Raw genomic sequence first — 13,461 nt, 5'->3', positions numbered from 1 at the left:
GAACTGGTATGATTAATAGATGATCCTTTCAGTGCTGGATGAGAAAGGGGTAATCAGACATGAGTTGGTGGTAATCCTACCAAGTCAGATGGAACACTTGGCTGGATTCACAGGAAAGCCAATATGGAGGCAGAATCAATTGCAAACTAGGTTATGAGCCAAGAAACCCATCTGGATGGAGGCTAAAACAGAGAATAACCAAGCTTGGTGGCAAGTAGAAGCCAGGAGACAGAAGGGACCAAGTAGAAAAGAAGACGAGTGGAGCAAACAGGCTGATGGGAGTAGGAAAACCTGCAGCAAGGCTAGAGATGCACAGGCAAAATTGCTGGCTTAAACCGGAAGTGCAGAGATGAATTTGTACAAAGTAAAGTATTGCTTTTAATCCCATGGAATCTTCATATTCCTTCATCTTGAAAGCAATTGGTATATTAGTGCTGCTCACTGCTATGCTACCTATTACCTTTATTAAGGAAGGAAGGCAGGATACATATACAGAGAAATAAACATTTGAGATGAGTTAGAAACAGCAGGCAAACTCAGAGCTTAAGAAACAACCATGCACTACCAGCTTCAAACAGATTTAAACCTCATGCTTTCAAATTCCCATATCTCAGAACAACAAATAATCTTTAAATATACAGAGTGTACTGAGCCTCCCAGGAATAAGTAATCATTATGCCTGCAACTCTGAGAGTATCTAGATCAGACAGGTTTACAGCTAAAGCTACACAAGATCTGCTTAGTGTCACATAAACTGTTGTAAAAAGAATGGTACAGCATCGTAAATAACTTTGTCTCATAGAACTGTAGAAATCAAAAGATGGGAAACTAATTTATAAAGACTGGCTTGCAATTTACAAATGTCATAGCTGCAGTGTCCAAATCTAAATTACTGTCATTTTTGTCTATATTATAAGAAACTTTTTTGGATCTATTTACCTTTTAGAATAAAAAAGAGATAGTATACTTTTTGTCTGTTGACTTTTCATTTCTACAGTATTTCCCATAGGTTTATACATGCACCTAAAAAGGCACAAATTCTCTCTGATCTTGGAAGCTAAGCAGGGTCAGCTCTGGTTAGTACTTGAATGTGAGACCACCAACAAATACCAGGTGCTGTGGGCTATATTTCATAGAATCATAGAATGGAAGAGTTGGAAGAGACCACAAGGGCCATCCAGTCCAATCCCCTGCCATGCAGGAACTCTCAATTAAAGCATCCCTGACAGATGGCCATCCAGCCTCTGTTTAAAGACCTCCAGGGAAGGAGACTCCACTACACTCCGAGGAAATGTGTTACACTGTTGAACAGCCCTTACTGTCAGGAAGTTCCTCCTAATGTTTAGGTGGAATCTCTTGTCCCGTGGCTTGCATCCATTGTTCTGGATCCTGTTCTCTGGAGCAGCAGAAAACAAGCTTGCTCCCTCCTCAATATGACATCCCTTCAAATATTTAAACAGGGCTATCATATCACCTCTTAACCTTTTCTTCACAAGGCTAAACATCCCCAGCTCTCTAAGTCGTTCCTCATAGGACATAGTTTCCAGACCCTTCACCATTTTAGTCACCCTCCTTTGGACACGCTTTTAGAGGAAGGAATAGGAGAAACCACCTCTGAGTGTTTCTTCCCTGAGAAAACCTTATGAAATTCACAGGGTCGTCATAAGTCAATAGGTGACCTGAAGGCACACACACATACATACACATACATAAGTTAAGCTGTGGATTTCACAATAAACTTTGAATGAAAAAAAAATCTGGTTAATTGTATTATTCCTGCAAAAGAAAATGTACTTTTCATGCACAGATGAATTTGTACAAAGTAAACAAACATAAGGTCACTGACCTTGTTTTCAACAATCTTCTGGGATCTGTAGGTTCCAGTTTCTCTTCTCAGTAAATAGTACTGGAAAACATGAAAGAATATAAACAGAATGAATGGCTTTACCATTCTAAAATTCTAAAAAATCATTTAAGTGGTGTAAAAGTGTTTTGTAAATAGATTGCAAGTAGTGTTTGTGGGGTGGAGATAAATATGATGCAACCACTAGAGTAAGGATGGGCAATTTATAGGTGTTGCTGGGTTACAGTTTCCTTAATTCGACACCATTAATTTATGCTGGCTAGAGATGATGGGAGTTGCAGACCAAAAAAATCTGGAGGGCCACAAATTGCTCACACTTGCACTAAAACATTCAGCTTTAATACTGAGAAGTCAGATTAAGTACATAGATCAGCTTCAGATACATGTAATGAAAATAATTTGCCACTCCAATTTTTAAAAAAGGGTGACACACAAACTTATTTTTAAAGACTTTCTTTAGAAAGCATCTTTGCTTGTATAACTGGAATAACTGAGGGGCCATTCAGACTACGTTTTAACCTGGATCAGGAATCGATTCTTGCATGTGAAGTTCATATTGGCCCCGAATCTGTCACAATCCATTTTGAGGCAGGCACAAGCGTTTTGTGGCAAATACCCCTTAGCGCGGGTCATTTGCATCTGCGCATCCTTCCCACCAGATTTTTTTTAAAATGGAGGGGGGAAGTCCCCAACTGCTTAGCCAATGGCTGCAAGAAACGTCACCTTTTACGAAAGCGGAACTAATTTGATTGACAGCAGAGGACTCTTCCTTTTAAACCAGGTAAAGAGCTGCAATGGCGTTCTGGGGTTAAATACCCTGATTAAGCTATTTAAAGTCGGCACTTGCTTCCGGAGGCATTCGAGAGAAGGGCCCCCAATTGTACCCATTCCCTCCAGCGCAAATGTGCCAGTCTGAATGGGGCCTGAGTATCTGATTTGGCTCAGAAGTGATGCAGGTTTCTGTCAACTAAAATGAGACTATCCCCATACATAAAGATGAATCTTAATCCTTCTAATAGTAAATAAGATACTGTTGTCAAGCGAGGACCTGGTACAGCACACTATAGCACTTTAATTTCCTGGGGGCAACTAGGAGGATATCATAGCATTCCATAATATGCTGAAAGCCAGCTTTTGTTCTCCGCCAGGGTTTTTATTAGTCCATTGTTATACTTCCAATATATTTGCAATATGTTATGATCTCTAAAGGTGACAACTAGATGCAGAACATACATCAGACACAGTGTCTATCTTATTTGACTGCTATACTGCTGCCATGAAATAAAAAAGTGGCACACTGGTGAGATTTTCAGTTCAGCATTTTACATGAGCTCATGTATTTCTATTAGCTTCAGCTCTATACAAGACAACAAGCTAAACATGAGGGCAGAATTGTCCTTTCATAATGAATTCTGGAACTGTTTCATGTGAGAGAATCCTCATACAATATTATGGATGCCACCACTATACTTACTATTAAAGAATCTAGTGTCCGCTTCCCCCTCACCCCTGGGCTATGTGTATATTCTGGCCAATCTTACTGGGAATATGAGTAATCAGAGTGTATGGATTCTGGAGAAGACTTCAGGACAGCTTTCTCAGCTGGGGAGAAAGCATTGAGGAGGAAGCTTTCCATTTACTTTTAAGATGAACTGCCACCCTGGGGATGGCTTTCTGCGCACAGTAGTTAAATGGGTGATGCAAGGAACAGGGAGGAATATTGTCTCCAAGCAAGAGATGTGGTGCTTCTAGTAACCTGTTCCCTCAAAATTGGGAGAGGGACAGCTACCCACGTTATTAGGATATACAAAGCATGAGCTAGACTGTACAGTCGGCCCTTCTGATATATGGATTTTTTATATACGGATTCAAGCATCGACGGTTTGAAAATGTTCAAAAAAAGTATACATTTCAAATATCAAACCTTGATTTTCCATTTTTTGTAAGGGACACCATTTTGCTATGTCATTATATTTAATGGGACTTGGACATCCATGGATTTTGTTATCCATGGGGGATCTCGGCACCAAACCCCAGAATATAACCAGGATCCACTATATTTACTAGGGAAGAGAAGTGGAGATAGAGCTGAAAGCAAATAAGGCATTAAAAAAAATTAGTATAAGTCTTTAAACAACAGGAAATGGAACCAAATAATTACCAGATCCCTATGGGCACGGTAATCTCTTAACACTGCTCTCTGTCTACATAGTATATAATTCAAGGGACAGTTGTAGGTCTCTTAATTAGTTATGGAGTAATGGCTGAAAGGTAACTGTGGCCCGGTACAGATGGGCCACAAGCGCCGTGTCGGCACCAAAATTAGGGTTGCAGAGCGCACGGCAACTGCACGCTCTGCAACCCTAATACATATGGACGGTGCTGTCTTTACCTGGCACTTTCCATATGTGACACACATGCACAACACAAGCGTGGCACCATGTCCACACCTGCTTTTAGCGGGTTCTTTTCAGAGCGGAGGGAGCCTGCACAGTTTGGTTGCTGTGGGCTCCCTCCAGAGAGAGAATGGGCAGCTCCAGAAGGCCCCTATCCAGCCCTTGTGTTAAAACAGAATGCTACTACTCTTGCCAAACTATTTTCCTTTTTTCTTCTTCTTACATTTGGACTGAATTGGCATGTTTTATCTCTACGCCACCTAAATGTTCCAGATGCAAAAACATGGAGACTTCTAGAGGAATGCATTTTTCTCTGCCTGTGACCTCACTGGAATGGAGACATACTGCATTGCAAAAGAGGGGTCCCTGTTGAGATGCAAATGGACTTTAAATTTCATGGATTGTGAAAAGCTCCCTATTGCCACCTGGCCAAGAGGAGGAGAAGCCTGCCTGAAAAAGATATCCTACCCAGCATATCATCTTTACTAAGGACTGAAGCAACATGTAAACATCTGACTAACATCTCCAAATGTTTATTTCCCCTTTTTACTGTTTGGTTTATAGCATCTTGCCTGATGAAGAAGCCCATGGAGGTTCAAAAGCTTACAACAAATATATTGCACATTTCAGTTGACCAATAAAGGTATCACTGATGGATTTTTGTTTGTATTTGTTAAATGGCCAACACAGCTACCCCTGCATATTTTCCTTATGTTTCTCAGAACTCTTCACAACTTTTCTGTCTTTGTTTTCCTCTCCACATTCAGATCCTTCCCTCATTCAAAAGGACTGAGCTCCCTGCATTTCACCAGGAAGCTGAAGCACATGGGGTTACATATGTGTGAGGACAAATGAGGATCACTTGGGTGAAGGTTATATATCTATGTATTTAAATAGTTATATGTGAATATATAATCTAGATATGTAGTGTGTTTATTTCTATATTAAAAAGAGAAGGGTTGCCCACCATCTAGAAGATTAGCCACAAGGGAATTCCACCCTCCAGCTATGCCTTATATGACTGCTCCCCATGGGACCCTACGGGGTTATTCTCTCCCGTTGTCACTCTGATGACTCCTGGGTCATTTGACAATCTGGGCGGCATTTGTGGCAATTTTTGCCACAAAATTATCAACAGTGACAGGTCTTCTGGAAAAATGTTTGCCTCACTAAATCTGTGCTTGCTAAAATAACCCTACACTGCACAATTTGTTAGTGGATACATAAATGTCCACCCATGTTCCACTGGTAATAACTGCCCCATCATTTTTCTTCTCAGCTGGACAACTTTCAGTTTTTCAGCTTCAAACAAGAAAAGTCCATTCACAATGGAGAATGAGTCGGCACAAGGGTTAAGTAACCATAACAATGCACCTGTCTTTGCTTGCATTAGTGCTAGGTTGGGTATATGAAAGACTAGGAGTCCTTATTTTGTTTACTCATAGGGCTGAGGTAAGCAACAATGCATAAGCAAATACAGTGATCTGAAAAGAAATGGCACCTCATTGGAACAATATACTCAAAGTTTTACAACCAAATCAGTAATGAATTGTCGTGGCTGCCCTTCTACTTAGCAAAGTTTTTTTTTTAAATGTGACAATTTCCTAATGTAACATGCATTATTCTGATACACATATCAGTACTGAAAACTCAATTTGCATTTTAAATGTTACAATTTACATATTCTATGTGTGAAATGGATTGCCAGGTTTAAAAGTGACATAAGCCACATTCAGACATTCATCCTGGATGCATGGGGAGCATGTGCCCTCCCTGTGCCAAACATCCCTCTGTGTATCACCCCCTATCCTAAATGTATGTAGTCTGGGATTGGGAGAGAGGAGGCAGCACAAAGAGTTCAGGCACTCAACACATTTTTTATCTGAACACATTCAGGATGAATACCTGAATAGTGTCGTAGTTGAGTTAAAATAAGTATAGCAAATTGAATCCAAATTCCTTTGAAAGATTATATTAACCCCACCTGGGTGAAACATAAAGGTACATCAAAGTTAATTAAGCTCACAGAATATTCTGTTATTCCTGTCCAATTCTAACAACAGTTACTACTGAATGATCTTTTCCTGTTGTCCCTAAGCAAAAACAAAAGCAATATTCCTGGCAAGCTAATGGATATGTAGGGACCTTAAATATAGGCTTTTACCCACTGTGAAAATTCAAACCATAAAATAATTCCTTTCAGATACAAGTCAAGTGCAAGCTTATAGGAATTAAATTTCATAATTGCAAATGCCAGTCCTTACCAAATGTCAAATACTGTACAATCTTAAAGACTGCTAAACTGCAGAATGGGATAAATTAAACACTGGGGTGCAAAATAAAAGCTTAGTCACAGCTTCATTTTTAATAGCTGGCATTCCAAGAAAACTGCAAGTAGAAAAATAACATACTAGCAAAATAATTTGCCCCTACTATATTCAGTCTCAACTGTCAATAAACTTAGCAATTGTCTCAAAAGAATAGATATATATGGATCCATTCTGGGTGAGATGCAACCTACAATGCTGAGATTCTCCATCCAACAGCATCTTTCCAATGCTTGTTACCCACATTCCAATCCTCCTCTCTCATTGTTTTGTTTGTGCAAACCAAACTATCAGCCACTTCTGTAACCAGACCACCCTGGCGTCTCTTTTCCTGGGTAATATCAATGTCCAGGGTTCCCCCTCTCTCGATTCTCCAGTGCAATATTCTCCTTCCAGTTGCTTTGACTAGCAGTTGTTTTTCTTCTGAATTCTACACTTAAGCATATAATAGATAAATATTTGTTGGGAATTTCCAAAAGGATTTTTGTTGCTTTTGTTGATTTAAAAGTTGCATTCAGTTCCACCCCTAGGAAACAACTATGGACCAAGCTACAAAGTTTGTGGGTTGAGCCACAATTGTTAAATTGCACTATGAGCCAGTCTTCAGAGACCTCTCTTAAAATCAGAGTAGGGTAGGAGCATGTTCCCTGGGACAAAAGAAGTCAGAGAAGGCTGCTTACTTGCTCCAATTCTTTTTAATATTTTTAAAAAACGATACAGTAGAGTTCCTAAAGAGTCATTGTTATTTCCTATTTCCTGATAAGCAAGTGCTTTATCAAAGAAATGATACATGTATATCTGGTTGATGTAAAATAGGACACCACTGTGGTCACGAACGGGATGCCAACAGGAGCAGCTTTTTGCCACTCTTTTTTGTGCTGGCTTTTCCAGGCTCAAATTGCTCTTTGCATGGCTTCCAGCCACTCTGGGAATGTGTATTGTCTCCATGTGCCACCCCCAAAGTGGCCGGAAGCTGCTCTTTCCTGCTCATTTGTTTAGGGCCTATGTTATGTTACATGATTAATACACCCACATTCTTTTCTAAAGTCCTAATAACAGGGATGTAAAATTTCACTTATTTTATTCTCATGCACCATATGGACAAAGTTTAGCATTTTTCAATGAGTTTTCATATTTTGGGGGCTTCATTTGCAAAAACTGTGTGGGAAAGTTGCACAAAATACAATTTGTCATTGCTGTCATGTACCTTCAAGTCATGCAAAATACAATGACTTAAAATTTGATTTGATTTGATTTCAGTTGCTGCTTCTAATGAAAGAATGCACTGGTCGGCACAGGGGTGAACAACCACTTGATCACTTGACAAGTTTATGATGGATATGAGCATGTCAAGGCAACTCTTCACATGAAAGAGAAATCTGGTTCTGGAATTTAAAAATTAAGATGTAAGGGTGGTTCTGGGAAGCAATTTGTTTATAAGAATATTCTAGAGATTGTTATGTCTGCACTCTTCTGAAACTATTGCATCCTCCCCACATTAGATTACATTCATTATCAGGAGTGGAATAATGGAGCATAGTTATCTCTTTCATTTAACCAAGTTAGGGCAGGTACTAGGGTCTTGCATACGAGACGCAAGTCCCATTCTAAGCAATTATGCTAGGTTTTACAGTATCCCCAATTTACCAATACTATTCATATAGTTCACTCTGTGGATCCTTTTTTCCTAGCATTAGGTGCATTAGAAGGCAAACAAATGAAACATAACCATTACTGCTACAGGACACATTAAAGTGAGAAAAATAATCCTTCAGTGTGCAAGAGCCAGATTTCTACCATCTCTTTTAATAGAAATTAGTACAAAAAGGAAATATGCTAGACATTAGCTACTCTTGCTCACCAATGCTCAAGTACCTTAAACATACAGGACATCAGACAACCTACTATGATACACAAATTCTTGCACACTTTTATGGAATTATTACTAATTTTAATAAAAGAACTGCTCGTCTATGAGTTCACACTTCGTTTAAACCTTATGGATCACTTATGGACCACTTTTTTTTTGGGGGGGGGGAGAGTTGCACAAAACAAGGTGGGGAAATCTTGTTCCAACAGAGCTCTGCCTGCTGCTGTGTTACTGCTTTGTAAAAGGCTCAGTGTGAGAATCAGTATGGTATAGTGGTTTGAGTGATGGACTAAGACACCGGGAGACCAATTCCTGGCTCAACTATAAAACCCACTGGGTGATCTTGGGCAGTTCACGCACTCTCAGCCTCAGAAGAAGACAATGGCAAACCCCCTCTAAACAAACTTTGCCAAGAAAACCCCATGGGTTGGGTTTTCAAATGCTTTTAAGTGCTGCATAATTCAGATTTTAAGGAGTGTACAGTATATCATTTTAAATACATTTTACTATTTTAATGTTCAATGTTTCTAACTTTATAAATTGTTCTATTGTTTTATAACATTATACAGTATTTATACTTTTTAATGTTTTTGTATTGTTTTAAATTTACTGTCAGCTGCCTTGAGTCCCTATATCAGGAGGGAGGCGAGATATAAATAAAATAAAATTTACAAATTGCTTTTAATGGTTTAAGATTTTAACTGTTATTTTTAATGATAGCTTAACTGCTTTTGAATTTTTGCATACTTTGAATGTTTAAACATGTTTGTTTCTAAGTATGTTTGCTGTAAGTAGGGCTGCCATAACCCCCCTGGGGCCATGACCAACCCGATTTTTGGCCACTTGGCACGGTCACGGCCCGGTTTGGCTCTTTGCTCCGGGTTGAGCTGGTTGCCGCCGCCGCCGCCACAACAACTGCGGCTGTTCTGCAGCCGCCACCGCCATTGCCCTTCAGGCTGGCTGGCCAATGGCTGGACAGCCCTCCTCTGCTGCAGGAGCCTGTGACTGCTAGCAGGAGGCAGGGCTGTTCCAGCTCCACTCTCCCCATTGGCCAGCCAGCCTCAAGAGGAGGAGTGTCCCCTCTTTGGTCCCTCACGCGGGCAGAAAAGAGCCTTGCCGGCAAGCTATCTCTCTTCCTTCCCCTTCCCCTATTTTTTCTTCTCTTCTTCTTCTTTTTCCTCCTCCTCCTCTTTGTTTTCTTCCCTCCTTCTCTTCTTTCTCTTCCCCCTCCTCTTCTTCTTTTTCTTCCCCTTTTTTCTTTTCTTCCCCTCTTCCTCCTCCTCCTCTTCTTTTTATATTGTTCCCTATTCTTCTTTCTCCTCCTTTTCTTCTTTCTCCTTCCCTTTCCTTTTTCTCCTCCTCTCCCCTTTCTCCTCGGCTGCTGCTTGGGGGATACTGTCTCCCAGGCCCCAGGGAGGCCTTGGTAGCAGCGTCCTCCAAGCCTTCCCTGGGGCTTGGGGGATGCTGTCTCCCAGGCCCCAGGGAGGCCTTGGTAGCAGCGTCCTCCAAGCCTTCCCTGGGGCTTGGGGGATGCTGTCTCCCAGGCCCCAGGGAGGCCTTGGTAGCGGCGTCCTCCAAGCCTTCCCTGGGGCTTGGGGGATGCTGTGTCCCAGGCCCCAGGGAGGCCTTGGAAGCGGTGTCCTCCAAGCCTTCCCTGGGGCTTGGGGGACGTTGTCTCCCAGGCCCCAGGGAGGCCTTGGACAAGGTTTTAAAATGTAGGACCTTTTTTTTTTAATTTCCTGGCAAGGAAATTAAAAAAAAAAAAGGTCCTACATTTTAAAACCATGTCCTACATTTTTACTGGTTTGGAGGCCCTCAGGGATGGCAACCCTAGCTTGATCCCCACACTGAAGAAAAGTGGAATATAACTAAATACAATAGTAGCAGACCTACTACTAATAATAATATGAGAACTTCCATATGTACTTCCTTACTATTTACTGAAGGTATATTATTCTTCATTCATCTTTAAAGGACAGTTTACAAAAACAATGTTACAATTAAACATCCAAGTAGAAAAGATGGAATAAGAGTCCACAATATCTTAAAAGCAGCACTATGAAGAGCATAATTTTGATATTCTTTCTCCTTTTTTTGTGCTAGCCATTCCAGTTAAAAGGTCAGCAGTTCAGAGGTCAGAAGTTGTTAGGTTATAAAGGTCAGGATGTTTGGTTGAGGAAACAGGTGGGTAAGTGGTTCAGAAAAGATATTTTTTAAAGCCAGCTATGGAAGCAAAAGTTTTGAAATTGGTTGGAAGTGAAGAGAGAAAAGAATTAAAGACAAGCCAGAAAATCCAAGGATAAAAGGATCCATTGTTCCTGAAGGAAAACGCCAGATAACTAAATGGATTACAATGGGATGGGCAACAGCAGGGGAAATGGGAACTACTTCTCCCCTTATGGGCTGCCTGGTCATACCTGGTGTAACTGGAAGTAATATCAAGTTGCTTCCAGTTCTGGGAATTACTTAAAACACAGTCAATTTTCATAATTTTTCAGTTTGTACAACTTCTGAGTTTTTTTAGAAACTGGTATCTAATGATAATTTGGACATTTATTTCTGTATTTTCAGCTGATTGGGGATGATTTTCTTTTTTAAAAAGAAATTGGGTTCAGGGGGTTCAGCATTCTCCAGGAAGTTTGGAGGATACAAAGTGGTGCTGCATGCAGCCCACAGGCTATACCTTCCCCAATCTAGAATACATCAGTAAAATAAAGGACAGATTACATAAGGTTAGGTTACTGGATGCATTTATCTCTGTTTGCTTTTATGATTATCATTATTTTGTCTGTGTGTCTATTAGATTTCAAAAACTTTTTATAGACATTTTCATTACTAACATTAAACCTGGTTATTTAAAATACTGTGGCTTTCCTTTGATACCCATGCTGGGTCCAGAACCATCCCACTCTGTCCAAGAGCTAAACTGTCAGATGAGTAAAGTCTTCCACTTTGGTGGCAGTAGAAAAGAAGTTCTTGTTCTTGTTGTATCTTCAAGTCATTTCTACTTATGGTGAGCTCCAAAGCAACTCTATCCTAGGATATTTTTGTCAAGTTTTATCCAAATGAGGTTTCCTTTTGCCTTCTTCAAAGACCAAGAGAGTGTGACTTGCCCAAGGTCAGAGTGGTTTCCCCGACTGAGCAGGGATTCAAATCCTGGTCTGCCAGAGCCCAGCTCCAACACTCAAACCACACTGGCTCTCATAAAAGGATATCATGTCTTGTATCTCCTTCATTTATGAATCAGGGTCTGGCCAATTTGTAACAAGAACAACATGGTAATCAGGATTAAAACTGTATCTAAAACCTTGGGGAGAGCCAGAATGGTACAGTGGTTTGAGCATTGTACTAGGACTCTGGAGACCAGGGTTTAAATCACAGCTCAGCCATGTAAATCCACTGGCTGACTTTGGGCAAGTCACACTCTTTCAACCTCAGAGGATGACAATGGCAAACCCCCTCTGAAGAAACCTGCCAAGGAACCGCAAGATAGGGTCACCTTAGGCCTCATTCCCACTACATTTTAGCCCAATTTGCAAACCTGTTTGAAGTAGTTTAAACTTGAGGCGAATTGCCGAAGCAGTTTGGAGTAGGGGACCATGAGCTAGACCCATTTAACCTGCTTCTTTCTGATGCTCATTGTTTATGCATCTTTTGCAATAAATCGATTTAGTGCAAGTGTGAATGTGATGCACATCAAAATCGATTCTTTTTTATGACTTGATCAGATGACTGTCCGCTGCAGAGGGTCCCTTTGAAATTGAATAATTGGTCGATGGGTTAATGTACAACAAGAAAATGCAATTGGGCCAAATGCAGTGTGAACCATGCTCCATTGTCGAATCGATTCATAGATTTGAATCGCAAACTGATTTATTTGTAAGTGGGAATGAGGCCTTAGGGTCACCAGAAACCAGAAACAACTTGAAGGCACACAGCAACAAAAAACGGGGCAGGGGGAATTGTGTGATGCCAAAAATACATACAGTGAGTCCTTGGTATATGCGGGGGATCCGTTCCAGACCCCCCCGCGTATACCAAAATCCACGTATGCTCAAGTCCCTATTGTCCCCAATGGTGGCGCGCGTGCACGCTCGCCGCCATTGGGGACAAAAGTCCCTAGCTTACCCTCCCCTTTCCTTCCCTCCCTTCCTGCCTCCCTCCTTCCCTACCTCCCCCCTTTCCTCCCTCCCTTTCCCCACTTACCTTGCTCATCGCCGCCACCGCCGCCTCCAAGTCGCCGTTACCAGCGGCGGCGGTGGCGGTGAGAAGGCATGGCCCTCGGCCTCCGCAGGAAGGCTGGGCGGTGCTGGAGGCCAAAGGGCCTCTAGGCAGCCACCAGGCGGCGGCCATGAAGCCCTTTGGCCTCCAGTGCCGCCCAGCCTTCCCGCGGAGGCCAAGGGCCATGCCTCCTCGCCGCCGCCGGTAACGGTGACTTGGAGGCGGCAGCGGCAGCGACGAGCAAGGTAAGTGGGGAAAGGGAGGGAGGGAAGGGGGGAGGCAGGGAGGGAGGGAAGGAGGGAGGCAGGAAGGGAGGGAGGGAAGGAAAGGTAAGCCAGGGACTTTTGTCCCCAATGGCGGCGCGCGTGCACTCGCGCCGCCATTGGGGACAACTTACGGATTTGCCTTCCGCGGATGCTCAAATCTGCGGAAGGCAAATTCGCATATAAGAAGGGCCGACTGTACAATAGGATGGGTCAAGTAAAAAGCCTTGACAATATGTTGCACCAAGTGGCACCACCACGGGGGGTGAAAAACACCTGCTTCTCCTTAGATAACAAAACAACTTCATTTATATACCACTTCATACTGAACAGTATCTAAGCGGTTTACAAAGTGTAAGCTAATTGCCCCCCAACAATCTAGGTACTCATTTTAGCAACCTCAGAAGGATGCAAGCCTGAGTCAAGCTTGAGCCCTTTCACTGGTATTGAGCTTGCAACCTTATGGTTTTGAGTGAGTGGCTGCATTACAGGCATTTAATCACTGTGCCACCAGGGCTCC

The 13,461-nt window shown here is 41.9% G+C and overlaps 1 protein-coding gene across 2 annotated transcripts in view; it reads right to left on the bottom strand.

Annotated features, from left to right (window-relative positions):
* Positions 1–13,461, bottom strand: part of LOC149314618 (tetraspanin-18) — a 256,903-nt gene that overhangs the window by 171,664 nt on the left and 71,778 nt on the right. For both annotated transcript variants that reach the window (XM_089521494.1, XM_089521495.1), the window contains exon 2: positions 1,847–1,906. The gene's annotated coding sequence lies outside the window, so the exon portion shown is untranslated. The remainder of the gene's footprint in view (positions 1–1,846; positions 1,907–13,461) is intronic.

This window comes from Sceloporus occidentalis, unplaced genomic scaffold, assembly GCF_023333645.1.
Source record: "Sceloporus occidentalis isolate IW3139 unplaced genomic scaffold, rSceOcc1.0.p SCAF_4, whole genome shotgun sequence".
NCBI classification, from domain to species: domain Eukaryota; kingdom Metazoa; phylum Chordata; class Lepidosauria; order Squamata; family Phrynosomatidae; genus Sceloporus; species Sceloporus occidentalis.
The sequence above is the reverse complement of the archived record's forward strand: the minus strand, read 5'-3'. Positions and strand labels throughout refer to the sequence as shown.